Here is a 14889-nt window from a genome sequence, read left to right on the forward strand (position 1 = left end):
CCGCCCCCGTGTCCTCAAGTCCATTCTCTATGTCTGCGTCTTTATTCCTGTCCTGACCCTAGGTTCTTCGGAACCAATTTTTTTTTTTTTTAGATTCCATATATACGTGTTAGCCTACGGTATTTGTTTTTGTCTTTCTGACTTACTTCACTCTGTATGACAGTCTCTAGGTCCATCCACCTCACTACAAATAACTCAATTTCATTTCTTTTTATGGCTGAGTAGTATTCCATTGTATATATGTGCCACATCTTCTTTATCCATTCATCTGTCGATGGACACTTAGGTTGCTTCCATGTCCTGGCTATTGTAAACAGAGCTGCAATGAACATTGTGGTACATGACTCTTTTTGAATTATGGTTTTCTCAGGGTATATGCCCAGTATTGGGATTGCTGGGTCGTATGGTAGTTCTATTCTTAGTTTTTTAACGAACCTCCGTACTGTTCTCCATAGTGGTTGTATCAATTCACATTCCCACCAACAGTGCAAGAGGGTTCCCTTTTCTCCACATCCTCTCTAGCATTTACTGTTTGTAAATTTTTTGATGTTGGCCATTCTGACCGGTGTGAGGTGATACCTCATTGTGGTTTTGATTTGCATTTCTCTAATGATTAGTGATGTTGAGCATTCTTTCATGTGTTTGTTGGCAGTCTGTATATCTTCTTTGGAGAAATGTCTATTTAGATCTTCTACCCATTTTTGGATTGGGTTGTTTGTCTTTTTGATATTGAGCTGCATGAGCTGCTTGCATATTTTGGAGATTAATCCTTTGTCAGTTGCTTCATTTGCAAATATTTTCTCCCATTCTGAGGGTTGTCTTTTCGTCTCATTTACGGTTTCCTTTGCTGTGCAAAAGTTTTTAAGTTTCATTAGGCCCCATTTGTTTATTCTTGTTTTTATTTCCATTTCTCTAGGAGGTGGGTCAAAAAGGACCTTGCTGTGATTTATGTCAGAGAGTGTTCTGCCTATGATTTCCTCTAAGAGTTGTATAGTATCTGGCCTTTCATTTAGGTCTTTAATCCATTTTGAGTTTATTTTTGTTTATGGTGCTAGGGAGTGTTTTAATTTCATTCTTTTACATGTAGCACCAGTTTTCCCAACACCATTTATTGAAGAGGCTGCCTTTTTTCCAATGTATATTCTTGCCTCCTTTGTCATAGATTAGTTGACCATATGTGTGTGGGTTTATCCCTGGGCTTTCTATCCAGGTCCATTGATCTATATTTCTGTTTTTGGGCCAGTACCATACTGTCTTGATTACTGTAGCTTTGTAGTATAGTCTGAAGTCAGGGAGCCTGATTCCTCCAGCTCCGTTTTTCTTTCTCAAGATTGCTTTGGCTATTTGGGGTCTTTTGTATTTCCATACAAATTGTGAAATTTTTTGTTCTAGTCTGTGAAAAATGCCATTGGTAGTTTGCTAGGGATTGCATTGAATCTGTAGATTGCTTTGGGTAGTATAGTCATTTTCACAATGTTGATTCTTCCAATCCAAGAACATGGTATATCTCTCCATTTGTCTATATCATCTCTAATTTCTTCCATCAGTGTCTTGTAGTTTTCTGCATACAGGTCTTTTGTCTCCTTAGGTAGGTTTATTCCTGGGTATTTTATTCTTTTTGTTGCAGTGGTAAATGGGAGTGTTTCCTTAATTTCTCCTTCAGATTTTACATGATTAGTAAGAATAAGAATGCAAGAGAGTTCTGTGCATTAATTTTATATCCTGCTACTTTACCAAATTCATTGATTAGCTCTAGCAGTTTTCTGGTAGCATATTCGGGATTCTCTATCTCATCACAGTTTTGAATGACACTAAGCTCTGTGTGTGCTTTCTGGCTTCCCAATTAGAAAAACTAAAAAGCTAATGAGTGGAGTGCATTAACAACATGCAGACAGCATTGTGCCACAGTCGGTTCTCCCCTGTGCCACGCATGAGGGAGTGGAAAGCCCACAGTATAGGTATTGTCCTCCATGTGTAAAGTCAGCATCGTATCCAAGGACACACCACTCGTACCTCTAACTCAGGGAGTGCACGTGACCGGGGTGCCACCGCCACTGCGCGACTGTGCGTGCTCTCTGGCCACATCTCCACCACACCTCTCATAGCGGAGTACAGCGGGGATACTACTGCACAATGCCTCCTCCCAAAGGTGTCTGCATCCTAATCCCTGAACCGCGTGACAGTGTCAGTGCACGTGGCAAAAGGAGCTTTGCAGATGTGATGGAGTTAAGGATCTTGAGACAGGAAGATGATCCTGGATTGTCTGCTGGGCCCAATGTAACCACAAGGATCGTGTCGAGAGGGAGGAAGGACTGACAGGGTGAGAGAGGGAGAAGTGAGGATGAAAGCAGAGCTCAGAAGAAGAAAGAAACATTTGAAGATGCCACCCTGTTGACTTTAAAGACAGAAGAATAGAGCCTAGGGCCAAGGAATGTGGGCAGCTGTGTTAGTCAGAATAGGCAAGGAAATGGATCCTCCCCTAGACCCTCCCGAAGGGACATAGCATTGATTTTAGCCCCGTAAGACCCATTTCTGATCTCCAGGATTGTAGGTAATAAATCTGTGTCATTTTAAGCCACCAAGTGTGGTGATTTGTTATAGCAGTGACAGGAAACTAATACAACTTGTTTTCTCAGTCTCACTCGTTTTGCTCCTTTCTATAAGACCCATGACCCTCCTCCTTTTTTTTCTCATTCCTGGATCTTTCTCCCTTGCATAAAACTCGATGGTCAGGGCCCATCCAGCACAGCTTTGGAAATACTAAGGTATGAATAAGGAATTTAGCAGTTCTTACTTGGCACTATCGTCTGGCTCACAGGCTACTTTCTGGTTGGAAAATCCAATGTGTGTTTGATATCAGAAACCAGATCTTGCCTTCATGCTTCTCCTTTCATTTCTTCTATAAGAGAATGAACCTTCCCCCACACTGTCATCACTGCCAGAAAGAAGGAGGACGTCAGAGAGCCACGGGAAAGGCTGTGCCCCAAAATCAGAAACAGAACGAAAAGGAAAAAATGAGTCACTTAATAATATTGCTCCTGGTATAGAACTATCACCTGCAGTGCATTACTGCCCTGTAAGGAGGAAAATAAAGCCTTTATCTAGTCCAGTCAGCGCTTTCAAAACGAGAGTCGTGCATCAGAATCACGGGCAGGGTGTGTTAAAATGCAGGTTACCAGGCCCCACCCTCAGCGTTTCGGACTCAGCAGGGTTGGGGTGGGACTGAGAATTTGCTTTTCCAAGTAGCTCTCAAGAGCAGTTAGTGCTGCTTGCCTACTGGGAGAGACAAGATGCGAGCCGAACGCCGAAAAGCACAAGGCAGAGTGAGAGGAAGCGCTGTGTAAGAAGTACAACGAGCCAGGGAGAAGAGTGAAAAGCACCGAGTATGGGGGAAGGAGACACAGCATCACGGCATCTGGGCACCGCAGCTGGACCTTAGCAGATGCCAAGGAAAGACACAATTCCAGCTCCAAGGACGGACACATATGGAAGCAGACGAAGGTCGGGGACAAGGTCCGGCCAGGAAATGGCCAGCAGACCCCATCAGCAGGTTGTCAGCTGCGTAACGGAGTTGAGTGAGCCCGGGAAGTTAGATGGGTCTAGGCGAGCTGACTTGCGCGCCGGTGAGTTCTCTGCAATTTAGTGCACCGATTCCTTATAACAGACGATGCGCCAGGTGGGAAGAGGACAGTGAAGAAGAACTGGTCCTGCCGGGAGTCTGCGCCTACTTGCAGAAAAGAGGACTCTTTGGAGGATTTCATGCAGGGAAAAAAAGAGGATGAAGATGTTTCGAGCAGCAGTTAGAAGTGGGATCAGAGCCCAAGCTGGGGTCACACGCACGGGGATGAAAGACCAGCACAAAGCAGAGGCAAGAAAGAAAACAAAAGATTTGAGTCAGATGGTTCAGTGCAGGTCGGAAAGAGAGGGTTCAGAGTGGGTAGAGGAGCTAGAAGGGCCAGAATAGAGGACGGGCAGCGGGTCCAGGCCAGGGCCGGTCAGTCAGCTCAGCAACTGGACGGATGCAGCCGGAGGAAGCTGGGCTGCAGTTGGCACCTTACCTTTTCCAACTGACCCTGGCTCCAGAGTTCCTTTCTGAAAGGCCTGCCTGGCCACACCCAGGATGCATCCTGACAGTGCACTGAAATTAAATAGCACTGTGATTATAAGTTTTCCTGGGGGCAATGAAAAAATATGGTACATTTATTTCTGCAGGCAGACCCCAATACTCCTGTATGCTTGAGAAGTGGAAATAGATATACAGCTCTTAGGAGTCTTCCTGTATTCTAGCAGCAGAGGCAGATCTCACTACGGGAGGAAGATCGAGCTTTCATTTGGGAATATCAATATCTCATTGGGTCGTCTTGATATGTAAAGAGAAAGCTTCATCCTATTCTCAGAGTAGCAAGGAGTTAAGCAATTCTGCATGTTAACAGACGCAACTTCCGCCCCTGTGAGCAGCGATGTGGTCCCAGAGAGGTAACACTTCTTCCTCAACTTACAATGGGGTGTGTCCCTCCACAGCTTAGCCCAGCCCACCTTACACGTACTCAGAATACTTACATCAGCCTACAGTGGGGCAAAATCGTCTAACACAGAGTCTGCGTTATAACAAAGGGTTGAATACCTCACACAATTTACTGACAACTGCACTGAAGGTGAGAAACAGAATGGCTGTCTGGGTACAGAATGGTAGTAAGTACAGGTTGTTTACCCTTGTGATCGCATGGCTGACAGAGAGCTGCAGCTCACTACCACTGCCAGCATCTTGAGAGAGTAACATACCCCGTATCGCTAGCCCAGGAAAGCTTCAAAATTCAAAAAAGTACGAATTCTACTGAATGTGTATTGCTTTCACATCACCATAAGCTGGGACCATTCATATTGTGATATTGACTGGGGAAGGAAGGATTTCCTGCCCTCTCTGCGGAAGAATGGAAAGAGATCCTGAATTCCCGGTGGTGGCAGAAAACAAGGCCCTGGAATTGGCAGCAGGCCAGGAAGTGGGGAGGGAGAAAGGTGAGGTAGATGGATTTGGGGAGCCTGGTTGCATGACACATGACAAATGCACTGGTTTATGGCATTATGATTCCCGGAGACCAGCCTCACAGCTTCAGGGCAAGTTCACCCAGGACACGGATGAGGATGTGAAGATGTACACTTAGATGTGGGTACTGGTGTAGGTACAGATGCAGACGTACATGGAGATGCAGCTGTACACACGTATGTGGATGTACACAGTGTAGGGGTGGCTGAGAGTATACATACAGAGAGAGGTATGTAGACGTACATACAGATGTAGTTACAGGTGTAGATGTAACTTTAGATTTAGGCATAGGAACAGATAGATGTAGATTAGATATAGGTGAAAAGTTATCATCATAGCCACAGACACAGATAAGGAAAAGATAGTTTTAGAAATAGATGTGGATATAGAAGTCGTTATATGTGTAGATACACATAGTCATAGGTGGAGACGTAAGTAAAGATACAGAATATCTGGGCTGATACTCCTGGGTTCTTTCAACTTACAGTGACAAACATATTGAAGTTGAACATCCAGATGTTTTCATGAGTTCAATGCTGTCACTGAACAGACGCACCTCCGGGGACGTTTTAGGCACTGTCGTACTCCTCCTCTGACCTGCATAAAGTAAGCAGTGAGGACGGACAAGATGAGCGCCGCGGTCTACCCGGCACCTACGGGCTGCATCAGCATCACAGTCTTGTCTTCATAGCTGTGAAATATTTACTTTAAAGCACAACCTGTGCTTCAGATGAGTTTGTGGCCTTAGTTCTACCAGCGCTAATTAGTCATGATGTTGACTAGGTGTGAAAAGTGCCTCTTGTATGAACTTGCCCAAAATACTTACACTAAGTTATTTAAGAGCATATCAAAAATCCGGTAGCCATGACAACCAGCTATCATAATTCAATACCTTTGTTTACACAGTACCTGGGAAAAGAGATCTATAATTATCTTGGCTTATTAAATGACTTCATAATGATCTGTCACACTCACTCTGCATTCACTTCAAGAGCAAATTACTAATTTCCTGAGTATATATATTTCAAACAATTGAGACTAACATTTCTTTATAAAAGGTAATCCACGGCCACGTGTTTATTTTACACCTTCTATTGTCAGAGTAAACAGAGTTATACAAATATTAAAACTGGCATCAATTTTAAATTCTAGAAAATAAAGATAATTCAAATTTCTAGTATAAAATTCAGTGTGGACCCTTAAATATCATACATCCTACTTTACTGTCCTATGTTTCCCCAATTAATTCCAACAAAATTAAATGGGACACAATTTGTATTTTAAAAGCTAGGTATTCTATTTAAAAAAATTGAAATTCACGCACCATTGTCTTTAATGGTCTGCAAATAAGCCTTCCTTCGTTTGAGGACACGTGTATAACCACAGATCTGGGTCCTCCAGGGAAGGAAGTGATAGTAGTGCTGGATCTGACCCTGGGGTCAAGGTGTAGAGCTGAGAGCTGTCAATTATGCAGATGAAGCAGCAGTAGTGAAGCAGAAAGCCAGAGCAGGTGAGGCTGGAGGTTCCATGTAAAACCCTGTACATGAGGTGCAGTCAGTGCAAAAGGCAGACAAGAGCTGGAATCTGGGTCGATTTATCAAAGGCAAAATGGAACGAGGGCATGGATTTGGAACTGTGGATAAATTCCAGGTGAAGACGACCAAGGGCTTGATCAGCTGACAAAGCAGGACAAACGGAACAGACACTTGTTTGGTGAAGAAATACGTAAGTGTTATCCAAGCGTCATGGGACTCCTCTAGGAGATGATGGCTTTGGAAGAGCAGAACTGGAATTAAAGAAGTACTAAGAGGGAGCAAATCTTTTTGAGGATTTTTATTTAAGGAGATAAGCCAAAAATATAGAAAAATCTTGTACACAGAGATTCTTCCCAGAATATTATTTATAACAGCAGAAAATTAGAAACAGTGTAAACATAGAAAATAAAGGTATTGCTAAGGAAATTATGGTCCCTCCATTTGACAGGAAAGCGTACAGAAGATAAATTGGACTTTTAGTAATAATAACAATGATAGCAGCAATAATAAAAGCTAAGAAAACAGCCATGGTTCAGGGAAGCTAGCTAAAATATCTCAAAGATTAAATAAAATGTCTATTAAAGTAATTTTTCAGAACTAGGTCCATCCTTTTGTCTGCAGAGTCCAAGTATATTTAATAAGACAGGGTACCAGCGTACCAGTCTGGACTTTTCCTAAAACTTTCTGGAAGATTTCTAAGGCTCTTAAAATCAATGACACCAGGATTTTTAACCTGGCCACCTGAGTGAGCCCTTGCAGTACTATTTCTAACTATGGACTTACTTTGAGTTCCAGTGCATTACCCTTAGATTCAATGGAAAATCTTCAGATGAAAACAGGCAAAAAAGGGGACTTCCAACTCTGCGCTCCCAACGCAGGGGGCCCAGGTTCAATCCCTGGTCAGGGAACTAGATCCCGTGTGCCACACCTAACAGCCCACATGCCACAACTAAAAGATGCCGTGTGCCACAACTAAGACCCGGCACAGCCAAATAAATAAATATTTTTTAAAACATAGGCAAAAAAGGATGGAATAATGCTACTCAGAAGCGGGGTGTCTGGAAGTGGTTTTTATGTGCTCTTTCATCCCCAAGCCTCCAATCTAAAGACCTTATTTTGTCCTGTCCCCGCCCCCCGCCAAGAATGCAATCTACCTTGGTTTACCGTCTTCTGTTTCTGACTAGATTTCTCAGGACCTGTTTGGTGTTTAAGCCACAGATACAGATTTCACTAAACTCATTCATTTGTTTCTCAAGTAAGTACCTATTGTGCATTTACATCTGCCAAGCATCACGTGGACCAGACACACACACGCACACCTGTCACGTAGTCAGGGAGACAGGTGTGCAATACACGAATAACCACACAGTCACAATGGAGATGAGGGCTAATGAAGAAACAGAGCGCTTGGAGAGGATTTCAGAGCCGGACCTGTTTAAGCAGGTTCTCACAGAAACAGGTCCTGAGGGAAAGGCTCCAGCGCAAGTGGTCTGTTTGGAGGGACTGGTGCTCCGGCTGGGAAGAGGAGAGGTGAGTTAGGGAAGGGCAGGCAGCCCGTGAAAGGGGCACTGACAAGCAAGCTATCATGGGTGGCAACTGGAGCTTACTCCCATCAGCAAACCGTGGAGAATGGGGCAAAATGCCCGTTCTGGAATTACCTCACCCCAGGAGCGAGGAGGCTGGGGCACTGTATAACAACTTGCATCTGTCATCTGTGGAAGACGCTTCCCAGGGAGCGTTAACTCCCCGGCACTTTGGGGCCCGTGGCACACAAAGGCAGATCAGCCTTCTATGGCCCTGGAAGTTACTGGTGCAGTGAAATGGTTAAGGTCCCAGGGATCTGAGTCACACACGGACAGCATCTGCTACTGGGCGTAATCTTACTGCTCGAGCACTGTACTGATAAAACACAACTTCAGCTGAAGGAAAGTCTTAGAAACCGATTTGACTACATAAAACCAGGGTTACTTCTTTTGGAGAATAAAGATGTCAGTGCAGCCAGGTTACACCATGGAGCAATGAGTGCAAGTAATGTGCTTCAGGACCTCCAAATCCACACGGAGAGTGAGGACGGGGGGGGGGGGGGGTCTGGCCAGCGCACAGCTGTGGATGATAGTACTGAGTGAAGAAGGACCTCTGGGCTCCCTTCATATACACGAGACTGAAGGAGTCCCGTATACTGGCCCGTCTGGACATGTATGACATAGCATCCCGCCCCAGCTAACACTACTTCATTAATCACGGGGTTGGACAGCACACGACATGACCGCAGGGCACAGTATGGGAGAGCACACCCCTCTGGCTTGCACAGAGCCCTCATTTACTACCCTCAGATTCCCCAGGCAAGCACACCTTGGTCCGCACACATCCCTGAACCCAGTGCTGTGGAACCACATCAGACAGAGGCTTCCAAGATGTCTGTCAAGACCAAAGATCTTGGCTCCAGCTGTGGGCTCTATTTTGTCTCCTCAGGAATCCAAGACTGTGGTGGATTTCAAGCATATTTAAAATTTTTCTCATTCAGACCCTCCAAAACTGCATTTATGAGAATAGTAAAAGGAATCCTAAAACAATACCAAATTTTCTAAAGATTACTATCAAAACAGAGACGACAGTTACTTGGAAAATGTGTGAAGCACTGATTCTCGGACATATGTCACAAATTTGTTTTCCTTATGCATACGTACATTGGATCTGTGGCTTTCAACAAGTTACTTTACATGCTTAAGTTTCATTTTCTCCTTCCGTAGAGTTCCATTTAATAGGACTAGAAAAGATTAAATGAGTTAATTGCTCAGCAATGGACTTGGCAAAGAGAAAGTAGCCAGTAAATGTTAGCTAGTGTCGCCACTGTTAATTTCTAAAAGATGACTGTATAATTTTATCATCCAGACCTGGAGCCTTTTACTAGTAAAAGTGAAAGTTACTATTAATTACGCCAGGACTGCAGCCATAAACCTGCACCGCGCCAGGAACGGCGGGATGTGCGTGTCCACGTGCACACTCACCATGATGCAGGTGTAAGGAGTTCACACTGTCCTGTCAGCCGAGATCAGCTGTGCTTCATCATCAGAAGGCTGACTTTTGATTTACACACTTGTATCAATGACATGTATGGGTGTGGTCGTAGCTAGAAAACAACTTTGGAGAGGGGACAATTGAGAACATCATTCCATAAGTACCCTAAACCTCCAGGCCAGTAGCCGGTACCTTACTGAAGATTCAGTGGTTGAGCAAAACAGACCGCTGTGCAATTAACTTTTAAACGTCCTTTCTGCATAAATGCCTTCTCTCCGTGCAGACAAGTACTGGAAGGTTATTATTTGGCCAACCGCCGACCACTGCAACATGTTTTTATGGCATGAGTTTGTACAGCAGCCTAGGGGTGGAAAGTGAAAGGCTGGAGTGCAGTAGAGAAAGCCTCAGAGCATGGAAAAAATCATGCTGCGAGTCACGAGGCCCTGTTACCTCACAGGTTCCCTTTTCAATACTATAAGACAAAGACTTTGAGCTTTTTAAAAATGTCTAACTCCTAACCCTTTTCTACATATCCTTGATGTTGAAGAAGGTGGTCAAAATCTTTGAATGGATCTCTTGTGCTGTTTGATTTCTCACCTCACTTTTGTGTCTGACATCTGTCCTCTGTGAGCCTTGACTCAACCTCCAAGCCGACCCCCTTGTTACACGTTTCAGCAAATAACTGCAGAAGATGATAACTCCTGTAGCGGTTGCATAAGCCAGATACCACGAGGGCAAAGATGATGGCTCTTGTCTGCTTTGAAATGCCATCACCTTCTCAGATACCCCCTCCATCGGCTGTGTCTTTCCGCACCCGTCAGCTTCTCTAGGGTGCATCCTAGGAGTGGAATTGCTGGGACGCGGAGCAGGCACTGGCGTCACTTCCCTAGATATTTGCAAACTGCTCACACGTACCGGCCTTGCTAATACGGTGTTGTCAGATTCAGAGATTCTGCCACTCTGATGGATTTGAAAATGTCTCTTATTTTTATTTCAATTTACACTTTCCCCAATACTACTGATCTTGAGCGTCTTTTCAAGTTGTTATCGCTATTCCACTTGATTGCTGTTATTGCTGATTTACATACTTTGGCGGATTTTCCCTGCAAGGTCTTTATTTTTCCTCTGATCTTTTTTCCAATTTAATTGTTGGATTTCTGTATCCTAAACAATAATCCCTTGGTCTGATACAGATACACGGTAGAGACAGATAGATAGATGGATAGATGGATGGAAGGATGGATGGATGGATGGATGGATGGATAGATAGATGAATAGCTATGTAGATAGCAGATACCATCATCTGTTCTCCTGTGTGCCTTTAAGTTTCAAATTTATGGTGACATGTCATGAAAACATTTTAGATTTTGATAAAAACATATTTAGCAATCTTTTGTTTATGAGTTTTGGTTTTTGAATATGGCTTTAAAATGTTGCTTCTTACCCTAAAATTATAAGGATATTAACCATTTTCATTCAAAGAGTTTCAAAACTCTGTTTTTCATCTTTAGGTTTTAATCTGTCTCCATCTATGCTAAGAGATGGAGATGGAATTTTTAACATTTTTCCTAGATAGAAGGCCGATTGTCTCTGCACTGTTCATTGAATTCAAATCTATGAAAGGGCATATATTTATGGGTCAGTTTCTGGACCCAAACATCCATGATTTGATTACAGCACTTTGCAAACATCTTGATTTCAAATTATGAAAGAACCCCTCATTATGCTCTTATTTTTCAGAATTTTCAGTATTATTCTGGGAAGATTGCTATTATTCATAAACTTAACCATGTTTGCCGAATGCCAACCAAACAAAACAAACTCATTAGGATTTTTATTAAATGCTCTTTGTACTTATTCACCTCTTTCTGGAGAGTCAATATCATTATTATAAAGTCTATCCATCAAACAACTTCTGTTATTCACTTATTGGGTCTATCTATATTGTTTAGCATTATTTCATAATTCTTCTCTATGCAGAGTTCACACCTCTTTTGTTTGGTATGTTCCTAGGCAATTTATAGAGTTTGTTGCTACAATGAATGAGATCAGTTTCCTTTTATGTTTACTAATTTGGTTAGTTCTGGTGTAGTAGAACACTATTGCTTTCTGTCTATTTAAGCGAGTGAATAAAAGTGCATAAATAAGAACTGTCGTTTGACATTTTATCAGCCACAAGCATGTTTAGCTGTGGGTTTTAGTCAAGATGCTTCTTAAAGGCACTGAATTTTAAAAGGACTGAGTCAACCCACAGACAGGTAAAATGACACATTGCATGATATATCCCAGAGTTTACAACAATTACATAGGTGTTGAATTCAAGCAGAGCTGAGAAGAGGAATAAACTGACCTCGTTAGGAAAAACCACCTGAAACAGGTAAATCACATAGAAGTTGAACTGAAACAGGTAGTGAAGTTTGGGCATCCATTCGAGAAGGTCTGAAATAAATACAAATGTTTTTAAAGTTCCCCCCATTTTAACGCCAGTTACAACCTAACAATATATACTTTCTAGACCTAGAAAATGATCCTCAGTCTTCTGATTCTTACATATCATAGTCAAACTCACTTCAAGTGACTTGTATGCGTGGCTCTGTCTTTGCATAAACCTATAAAGGACACCATTTTGAATGCACCAATAGGGCTTGAAGCCTGTAGCCCAGGACATGAATTCTGTGTGTGCTTTGGATACGTGCACACAAGAAGGTGCGTGAGTGGCTGTGTGCAGAGGAACCTAAGAGAACGTTGCAGTGCCTAGTGCCTTCAGTCGCAGCTACCTGTGATCTGGTCAGTGGAGCCTCAGCTAAGGGGGACTCACAGGAAGGGGGCTCCTAGAGTCAGTCCCCACAGAGACAGGTGGGGGGCACACATGCGTTTGCTGAGAAGCCTGGAGGCTCCCAGCACTTGTCAAAGAGAGGTCAGGAGACCAAGAGGTGGAGGAGAGAGAGGGATGGAGGACAGGCTATAGGGAGTGCAAGCAAGGGGATGCTGCCCACTCCGGTCCCGTGCGCACTCGCTTGAGGGTTTGGTTCATTTAATGACGGGAGCAAAGGACTGTGGAACTTGGCAGTTGTTCCGTGGTTGAATGGGGATTCTGCAGGCAGTGTTCACACTATTGGCCACATCCCAGCATTTAAGCCAGGTTCTGCACCCACTGTGAGTTTTTTGTTGTTTTTATTTTTGTTTTAACATTAGAGAATGTTCCTCAATTTTCTCCTTGTGTACCTATAGCACTTTCCCCCTAAATTAACCGGCGCATTATAATCAACTCTTTGCAATTTCTTCCGTTTTGTTTTTTACTGTTCTCTTTCTATACCAACCTTTTAAGTGTTGGCTAATCCAGAATTCAATTATCAAGCCTCTTGTTTTCTCTTTCTAAATTCTCTTGCTACGAGTTTACCTCAGATGGCTTAAATATCACCTGTAAAATGATACTCAAACTTCTGCATCCAAAGCTGGAATGCTGTCCTGATGTCTACATTGATTATTCAACTCCCTATTTAACATATTCACTTAAAAGTCCAAAAATACATACGTACTCTACTTTTTCCCTATTTCTATAAAATCACTATTATCCATTCTCCCCATTGCTCAAGCAGCTCACGAGCCTTCCTCGATTTAGCCGTTTTCTTCACATTCAATCCATCTGGGAGTCCTATGTGCTCTACCTCTCATGAATGAGTTTACACCTTCCGCTAGAGAATGTTGGCCCTAGGTGTCTTTCTTACACATAAACATACATACATAAACACACAGTATTTAATGTATGTAGTATTTATGATTTGACAGGTAGATATTGTGCATGTGTGCGTGTTGTGTGTGTGTTAATCATCTACTGCTACATAACAAATACCACAAAGCTTAGGGCCGAAGGTGACAAACATGTATGATCTCACAGATTCTATGTGAGGTGCTAACCACACATAGTGTTTGCAAGGGGTGTGACCACCTGAAGGCTCAACTGCGGGTAGACGTGCTCCCAACCTCACTCGGCCGGTTGTCTGCAGTGTTTAGCTCCTCACTGGCTGTGGAACCAAGGATGCCCTTATTTCCTTAATACACGGCCTTCTCCACAGGGCAGCTCACAATGTGGCAGTGAGGTTCCTCAGCGCAAGCCAGCAAGAAGAGCCACGATCGAGAGAAAGACCGTGCACGCAAGACGGGAGTCACAGTCCTTCACATCCTAATCTTGAAGTGACATTCATCACTCTGGGTCTATTCTACTTGTTAGCAGCAAGTTACTAGATCTGGACAACACTCAAGAGGAAGGGATTACACAAGGATACAAACACTGATCCAAAAGACCGAAACGTTCCCTTCAGCTTGTCGAAACTTCAGGGAGATTGCTTCCTGACTCAATGCCCCTGACCTCCCTTTTCTCACAGCACTCACTTAAGAAAACTGGAATTGGAAACTCATTCTCAGGCCCTTTGAGGTGTGCAACTTCTTCCAGCCTCTTGCCAGTTTTACCACCCAGGAAAGTCTTTCTCAAGCACCTGGGAGCCCTCCTTTTGAAATGTAATCATCAAGGAAGATAGGGCCCTTATCTCCCAGTCTCTGTAGGAGGGCAGGAGCCCAACTCCACTCCTACCAATCAGCAAACACAGATGGCCTCACCACGTTGACCAACCTCTCCCAACATCTTCCAATGCTTTTTAACTGGTTTTCCCCAGGACTTAAAATCTCTCTCAATTTTTGTGTCAGAAGAGTTTGAGTTCAATTTCTCTCCCCTATTGCAATAGTCTTGAAGAAAATCTTTCTTGCCACTTTAAAAAAAAGTCCAGTGGAATTTTTTTTTTTACAATAGCAAGAGACAGGGATCCTAGAGGCCATTTTAGAAGCTGCCTACCACTGCGTGCGTGTGTGTGTGTGTGTGTGTGTGTGTGCCTACCACTGCATGTGTGTGTGCCTACCACTGCATGTGTGTGTGTGCCTACCACTGCATGTGTGTGTCTGTGTGTGTGTGTCTAGTAACTGCATAGTTACTAGCCTGCAAGAAGATGACCAAAATGTTGTTTCAACTCCTTTTAACTGATACATTTTGGGTACATCTACATATTAAAGAAACGCATTTAGTGTGGTGAGGTTGGGGTGGCCGATCCCAATGGATACAAACACAGTCCTCATACCCTTTACAGGATCAAGGCTATTTAGATGACCCCGGTACTGACAACCTACAGAATCATCAAGAAAAACCCCGTTGGGTGAAACCAGGAAGCACATCTCCGCAGTACCCCTTCCACAGGGGAAAGAGATTAATTTCCCACTGGTAGCCAGTAATTTGGGCTCCAT

Source organism: Grampus griseus (genome assembly GCF_964374135.1).
Source record: "Grampus griseus genome assembly, chromosome: X".
Lineage (NCBI taxonomy): Eukaryota > Metazoa > Chordata > Mammalia > Artiodactyla > Delphinidae > Grampus > Grampus griseus.